At 45.4% G+C, this 8628-nt stretch overlaps 1 pseudogene; it reads left to right on the top strand.

The window, feature by feature from the left end:
* The first annotated feature begins 438 nt into the window (after window positions 1-438).
* On the top strand, window positions 439-577 carry LOC119282978 (annotated as a pseudogene).
* Window positions 578-8628: the final 8051 nt, after the last annotated feature.

Below are 8628 nucleotides of genomic sequence, written 5' to 3'. Positions count from 1 at the left end.
ATAGTAGATATGACCAACATAGTGATGTTCATCATTGAAAACTACTCCATCTCACATGATGATCAGACATGGTTTAGTTGATTTGGATCACATAATCACTTAGAAGATTAGAGGGATGTCTATCTAAGTGGGAGTTCTTAAGTAATATGATTAACTGAACTTTAATTTATCATGAACTTAGTACTAGATAGTATTTTACATGTCTATGTTGTTGTAGATCAATGGCCCATGCTACCGTTCCTTTGAATTTTAATGTGTTCTTAGAGAAAGCTAAGTTGAAAGATGATGGCATTGGCGGGCATGTTCTCGTCCCACTCCCTCAGCCGCGTCAACAACATCCGCACTGCGCTCATCAATGTGCAGAAGGGCAACCAGTCGGTCGCCGCCTACTTCGCCTCCCTGCGCGGCCTTGCTGTTGAACTCGCCGCCGCCGGGAAACCCATCCAGGATGACGAGTTGATCTCGTACATTCTCCATGGGCTCGACATCGACTACCAGCCGCTCGTCTCCGCCCTCGACGCCCGCGTCACGCCCGTCACACTTGATGAGCTCTATGCCATGCTAAGTAACTTCGATCAGCGCATGGCTCAGTTTCATGGCTCCGCCGGCGGCTTCAAGTCCTCGGCCAACGCTGCATCTCGCGGTCGTGGCGGTGGCCCTCGCTCACGTGGCTCTCCTCACACAAAAGGGCGTCCCGGAGGCACCAGCAACGGTGGTGGCTCCTCCAACTCCCGCGGCAGTCGCTCCACCAACCCCAAACCTCGTCGCGGCGGCAGCTCCACCAGGTCTCCTCCGGATGCCCCTCGCTGTCAGATCTGTGGCAAGCTTGGGCACACGGCCAAAGACTGCTGGTACCGCTACGATGAAGATGAGAACGACTCCCAAGATGAGGACAAAGTTGCTGCAGCTGCGGACGGCTCCTACGACGTTGACACAAACTGGTATGTCGACAGTGGTGCTACCAATCACATCACAAACGAGCTCGAGAAGGTCGCCATGAAGGAAAAGTACCATGGAAAAGATCAAATCTACACTGCCAACGGTGAAGGTATGAGGATCAGTCATGTTGGTCACTCGTTTTTTAGTACCCCTCGCCGTAAAATTCATCTAAAGAAAATTTTGCATGTTCCTAGTGCCGATGAGAATCTACTTTCTGTCCATAGAATTGCCATTGACAATCATGTCTTCCTTGAATTTCATCCTTTCTTTTTCTTGATCAAGGACCAGGCCACGAAGAAAATACTCTATCGTGGTAGATGCGTCCGAGGCCTCTATCCATTGCTTCTGGAGCATCCAAGATTCAATAAACGAGCCTATGGTGTTGCCAAACTTTCGTCAACACGGTGGCACGATCGACTAGGACATGCTGCTTTCTCTTTAGTTGAAAAATTACTTAGGAAAAATAAGCTCCAGTATGTTGGTGAGCGTGATCTTGAAGCCATTTGTGATTCTTGTCAGCGAGAAAAAAGTCATCAGTTACCTTACCCTATATCTACTAGTGTTTCTACCAATCCTTTGCAATTAATCTTCGCTGATGTTTGGGCTCCTGCCCCTAGTTCTGTTGGTAGACACACTTATTACGTAAGCTTCATAGATGACTACAGCAAATTTTCATGGATATATCTTCTCAAGAGAAGATCCGACGTTTTTCAAGTTTTCAAAAACTTCCAAGCTCTAGTTGAAAGAAAATTTGATCGTAAGATTATTACAGTCCAATCGGACTGGGGGGGGGGAGTACGAAAAACTAAACTCCTTCTTCCAAACCCTTGGCATATCACATCATGTGTCATTGCCCGCATGCCCATCAATAGAATGGCTCAGCTGAACGCAAGCACAAACATATAGTTGAGGTTGGCTTAGCCCTCCTCGCTGGTGCATCCATGCCCCTCAAGTTTTGGGATAAGGCTTTTCTCACTGCCGTTCATATCATCAACATGCTTCCTAGTCGTGTTATCAACAATGAAACTCCACTAGAACGTCTTCTTCACACAAAACCCGACTACAAATCTCTTCGTGTCTTTGGATGTGCCTGTTGGCCCAATCTTCGTACATACAACAAACGCAAGCTTATGTTTCGCTCAAAGCAATGTGTTTTCTTAGGATATAGTGCTCAACACAAAGGTGTCAAATGCATAGATGTCTCCACCGGTCGCGTCTACATCTCCAGGGATGTCGTTTTTGATGAAACGAAGTTTCCCTTCGCTGACCTCCATCCAAATGCCGGCGCCCCTCTTTGTGAGGAAATTTTACTCCTCCCTCCTAACCTCTCCGGCATTGATCAAGGGGGACTAAATTCTGATGATGAACCACTGACACGTCCTCTTACTAATAGCACATTTGAGTTTTGTGATGAAACAGGAGAAACCAGGGAAAACAATGAAGCAAACAGTGAAGAAAATGGCGAAGAAATCGCCTCCTCCGAACGACATCTCATGTGTCGCGAGACGGGAGGCAGATCCGCCTCGGGATCCTTTCGGCATGCGCAGCAGATTGGATCCTCCTCGGGTTCCACGGGCGCAGATGCGCCAGACGCGCCAGGACTCCGCTCCGTGCCGACCGCCTCTGGGCGCACCACGCGATCGCCTCCAATCGGTCGAGGCGCGTCTCCAGCGTCGCTCCAATCCGCGCCTGACACGCAGCCCCCTGCGACGGGTCTGGGCGACGCGCGATTCGGCGCCCACCCGCGGTGCTACGCACGCCGCGCCCTGGTTCGCCCGACCGAGGTGGGGCCAGGAGCAGATGCGGCCACGACACCTCGCGCCAGTGCTGAATCCAATGGACGAGACCGAACGACACACACGCGCCCCGAGGCTGATGCGCCATCATGCAGCAATGATGAGCTGCCTCCCTCACCGGGATCTTCTGCGGCTGCTGCTAAGGATTCAACGTCGTTTTCTTCCACAGAAGATCCACGCCCAGCAGATTCGGCTGCAGCGGTCAGTGAATCCCTCTCGGGATCGGCAATGGCAACTCCTGTTCAGCCACAGGATCTTCTGCGGCTAATCTACAGACCACCTCATCACCACGTCGCACATGGCTTCATCAAGGGGTAATACAACATGTTGATTACAAGCATATAACTAAATATGGCATGATCTGTTCCACAGGCGAACCAGGTGAACCAAACACACTTGAACAAGCTCTTGGTGATGAACGGTGGCAGAAGGCAATGAATGAAGAGTTTATTGCACTAAAGAAAAATAATACATGGCATTTGGTTCCTCCAAAGCAAGGTAAAAACTTGATTGATTGCAAGTGGGTATTTCGAATCAAAAGAAAGTCTGATGGAACTATTGATCGATACAAAGCTAGACTAGTTGCAAAAGGCTTCAAGCAACGGTATGGTATAGACTATGAAGATACGTTTAGCCCAGTTGTAAAAGATGCAACTATTCGTCTTGTCCTGTCTATTGCTATTTCCAGGGGCTGGAGTCTCACCACAACTTGACATACAGAACGCGTTCCTCCATGGTCTTCTGGAACAGGAAGTTTACATGAAGCAACCTCCTGGGTTTGAAAGTAAAAGCAACCCTTCTCATGTGTGCAAACTTGATAAGGCACTATATGGTCTAAAGCTAGCTCCACGGGCTTGGTATTCTCGTCTTTGTCACAAAATGCAAACTCTTGGCTTTGTTCCTTCAAAGTCTGACACCTCACTGTTTATTTACAACAAGTCCAACACATGCATATTTGTCCTCATATATGTTGATGATATCATTGTGACAAGTTCATCTGATGAAGCAATCACAGGACTGTTAAAAGACTTGGGGGCAGACTTTGCTCTAAAGGATCTTGGAGACTTGCATTATTTCCTTGGAATTGAGGTGAAGAAACACAAGGATGGACTTCATCTCTCTCAGAAAAAGTATGCCACCGACCTAGTAAAGAAGGCTGGTCTGCAAGGTTGTAAACCTACATCCACTCCATTATCTAGCTCAGAAAAACTATCTCTTACGGAAGGTACACCCTTGAGTCAAGAAGACAGCACAAAATACAGAAGCTTGGTAGGAGCACTTCAATATCTCACTCTAACCAGACCTGATATTTCTTTTGCTGTCAATAAAGTCTGTCAGTTCCTTCATGCACCCACTACTGTTCATTTGACTGCTGCAAAACGTATAGTAAGATATGTCAAGAATACTTTGAGTGTTGGTCTCAGTTTCAGCAGATCATCTTCTACACTTGTCAGTGCCTTCTCTGACTCTGATTGGGCAGGATGCTTAGATGACAGGCGTTCAACTGGTGGTTTTGCAATATTTTTTGGGCCTAACTTGATCTCCTGGTGTGCTAGAAAACAAGCAACAGTTTCTAGGTCAAGTACAGAGGCAGAATACAGGGCACTAGCAAATGCCACAGCTGAAATTATTTGGGTGCAGTCCATGCTTAAGGAACTTGGTGTGAAAAGTAAGCAAGCTCCCTGTTTATGGTGTGACAACCTTGGTGCCACCTATCTGTCTGCCAACCCTGTGATTCATGCAAGAACAAAACATATTGAGATATATTTTCATTTTGTCCGAGAAAGGGTTGCTCAAAAACAGCTTGATATTCGGTTTATACACTCCAGAGATCAGGTTGCAGATGGGTTCACAAAGCCATTGCCAACAAGGAGCTTTGAAGCCTTCAAATATAATCTCAACGTGATGAAGTTGTGATTAAGGGAGGGTGTTAAACATGTCATGTAATGTGCACCGCACCGCACCTCACCGCACCGCACCTCTTCTGTTGAGTTGTTTTGATATAGACTAGATTGGTAGTTGGGTAGTATGATTCTCTCTTATCTCTACCTAGTTGTAACCGATTCTATCTCTTGTCTTCCAAGTCTCAATCTCTGTAACAACTTGATGTATGCGCTGTACCAGCGAGGTGCGCCCCTGCCTAAACAGTTGTAGTCTACACCTCGAAAGATAACTCCGAGGAAAATGGCAGACAATATAAGCCAAATTACGTATCTAAATTTTAAAGCCCAACCTATCAACTAAGCATTGGCTGATGATCAGTTTCATCAACATGCCCTAACAAGGTAAAAATGGAAAACAATACTATTATTTCCAAAGTGCTCAAAATCAAGATCTAACTCCACATGTGCATTGACGTCATTCGCCGAATTTGAATGAGCCCAAGAATGTCAAAATGAGAGTTCGTATGAAGAAAATATTCCCATTTTACTATAGGATCCAGAGCCAAAGACGGTACACGGTACGACCGTTGTACCACACTCAGAAAAGCTCGAAATTGCTTAGATGAGATTCTTTATGGTTTTTGTTCCCATTTATTCCTACAGCTTGCTTGGCCTCCAAGGGAGATATTGTGATTGGATTTGGATCATCTAGAACCCTTGGATCAAAAGATAGAAGTTGCATAAACGGAGAAGACTTTGGGAGAGCCCTTATATATACACCTTCAACCCTAGTCACCGCTGCCAACCATCATTCATCCAAGATCAATCTCGCCATCACCTCCATTGCTGCTTCAGTAACACCTCCATAGAAGAAGGGCCAAGATCAAAGAGAAGTAATAGGAGGCTCCGGCACCGTGCCTAGCCGGCATTTGGGGTGGTGCCATCTTCACCAACACCATCTCCACCGGCGCCGCCATGCTACTTTCCTTCACCAACTCGACCTCGGCTTGTAACTTGACCCTATCCTATAGCTTATCCATCTATATTTTAAGTAGTTGTACTTGTTCTCACGGACACATATGAACTCCTTTATGCTTAGAATTACATTCCTATAAGAGATCCAATATCTTATGTTTAATTATGTTCAAGTTAATAGATTTCATGAGTGTTGTGAGGAGTGCTCACACAACATTATCATCTTTATTGAGATGGGGCGTATTACTACTACTGTCTGGGTTAGGATGTTGACGTAATCTGAGGTGATGGTGAACTCCTTGTTTCCTGGCTTTTGCAATCGGCAGGGGAGCAAAGCTAAACCTACTAGTTGGCTGCTTCCATGGGAAAACACTAAATTACTCGTAGTAAAAACCAGCATGGGGAAGCTAAGATGGTGGCGTATGTGTATGAAGTCTAGTGCGAGTAGAACATATCTATACAAGGAACCGCCCACTTTGACACATAAAGAGTTGCTTAGGGACACAACAAAGAGCGATGCTTCGCATATGATGTGCAGATCATATTAGCAGTGATGACTCTAGAACCTCTGAGAACACCTTACAGCACAAGCGCTCATGCGTAACGTTATCAGAGGGTGCTCACCTCGCACGGGATCAAAGGGGTGTTCGTTAGATATGGGATCCTGCAGTTTGATCAAGCATTTCTCAAATAAGCTCGTTGTGGCTCGCTCTCCCTGTTCATGATTTTTCTGTCCATTTATGCGTTCGTGACGGCTTGGAAATCATTGTGGACTGTCCAATGCATGAGATCTATGCATACATGTTGTTGCTCCGTGTTCATCCTGCTAGCACTTCAATTTGGTTTAATATGGACCTTTTTGCACCTTTGCATCCTCATTACATGGTGGGGCTGCACTCACAGGACAGTATGTGGTTTAGGGTTACTAGTATATGGAAACTTGTAGTACCTTCAAGGACAATAACAAGTTGCTCGACAAGGACAGTAACATGAGGGTCTATCATAGCTCGGCTGCACCTGCTTCTCTATTTGCCCGTCTCTCTTTTTGATTGTCCCCACTTTGTGTTGCACTGAATTTTCATTGCCACTCTTTTTGGTTGTTCATTCAAGGGAAAAAAATTTCACTGCCCAACAGACTATCACAAGACACAAAGTCCAGACTGTAACTTCTATATGCTTCAAAACCTGCTGCAGAGCAGATTTCGTACATGACAGCGACAAAAAGGTATAGTTTATGATCTCTCAATATGGAGCAGAATTTGACTCCCTACAGTTGTTCGAGAGCAACATCATCAAGTGTCCAAAATGTGTGCCATCCTATGAAAATTCAAAGTTGAAGTGTTTCATGCGTGCAACTTTTAAACTCTACAATAACAATGTGTAAACCTTTTTGACCATGTTGTAAGGATGTGCAATGGTAATTCCTCTACCTTTTTTACATGGACCAACACATCGTCAAACTATGTTGGATGGATTAAATTCTGTGGCAAACTACAGCAAATTACCTACTAGGGAGCAGTGGTTGTAATTTTGCTCACATCTGCTTCTGCTATTTGTAGCAGAAAAATCTTGTTGTATCTGGGGTGGTGCCGGACAGGAGGTGGGCCCTGTCAGGAGTGACCACTCTAGGAGTTATCCTCTCTCAGAAAGAAAGGAACACCAAAAAAGATTACATGCAGCGTGGCCAGAGATCAGGTTAATTATATGCAACGCAATGAAAAGGAAAATCATATTGACAATGCGGAATTACTGTCGATTAAAATAAGATAGAACTACTAGGAAACACTGCTTTGTTATTTCTCGAAGTACAGAGAGTGCTTTCATTAAAAAGAGGTGCATCAACGACAATTTCCTTTTTGTCAGCAATGTGATAAAAGAGGCCCATACGAAAATCTCTCCCCTTGTTTTCTTGAAGCTGGACTTTGCTAAAGCCTTTGATTCAGTACACTGGGATTTCTTGCTGGAAGTGCTGGGCCTATAGTTTTGGGCAAAAATGGAGAGATTTAGTGGCCATGAAACTGGCATCATCTCTTCCAGGGTCCTGCTTAATGGCATTCCTGGGCCTCCTTTCAGGCACAAGCAGGCGCTTAGGCAGGGTGACCCCTTGTCTCCTATGCTCTTTATTTTGGCCTAGGACTCCCTCCGAAAGATCCTATCAAGGCAGCTGAGCTAGGCATTTTGTCCCCTCTTCGTAATAGGGTTGCATGCCTGGGGTTAACTTGTATGCCGACGACGCGGTATTATTCGTTAACCCTGTTAAAGAAGACATTGTGGCTATTAAAAGCATTCTGTCGTGATTTGGTGAGATTTTGGGTTTGAAAACAAATTTTCACAACTGTGTGGCCTTCTCCATCAGATGCTATCAGCTTGACATTCATACTTTGCTTGCTGACTTTGGAGCGACAGAGGTCGCTTGTCTCACCACTCTCACGTGATGGTTGAGTTGCCAGCGCCACTGGCATGGCTTACATCAGCATAGCAGGTGCTAGTGACGCCGTTGCCGTCTCGTAGCCATAAGCTAGATCTGGGAAAACCGGGGATTGTGTGACGTCGCTAGGTCAGGCCGTGGTTGCTGGGGAATTGGGCAGAGCGTTGAGACTTGAGAGAGATTTCGGCCGATGCCCAATGGGCTGGTAGCCTGCTAGTGTTGAGCGCCTGACCTGATGTGTGTTTAAATCTGCCCCCACGCTATTACGCTACAACGTTTTTACGTTTATAGCGCATAAATATAGCGACCCTAAAACGCGGAAATAGCGTGCTGTTTTTTCATTGATCCGTATCTAGACAGATATAAGACAAGTAATATGGATCAGAGGAAGTATTTGGGAAAAGAAATAAGTTAACTACCCCCTGCGTCCAGAAATACATGTCGAAGAAATTAATAAACATAGATGTATGTACAACTAAAAGATGTCTAGATACATCCATTCCCCATACAATTATTTCCAAACGGATGGAGTATTTGGGAAAGGGAATATAAATTAACTATTTGTGATTACCACCACTATGGTTTTTAATTTCGAAAACAAAACAAT

The sequence above is a fragment of the Triticum dicoccoides genome, chromosome 3B, assembly GCF_002162155.2.
Source record: "Triticum dicoccoides isolate Atlit2015 ecotype Zavitan chromosome 3B, WEW_v2.0, whole genome shotgun sequence".
NCBI classification, from domain to species: domain Eukaryota; kingdom Viridiplantae; phylum Streptophyta; class Magnoliopsida; order Poales; family Poaceae; genus Triticum; species Triticum dicoccoides.
Note: the sequence above shows the minus strand (reverse complement) of the source record. Positions and strands in the feature narration are given on the sequence as shown.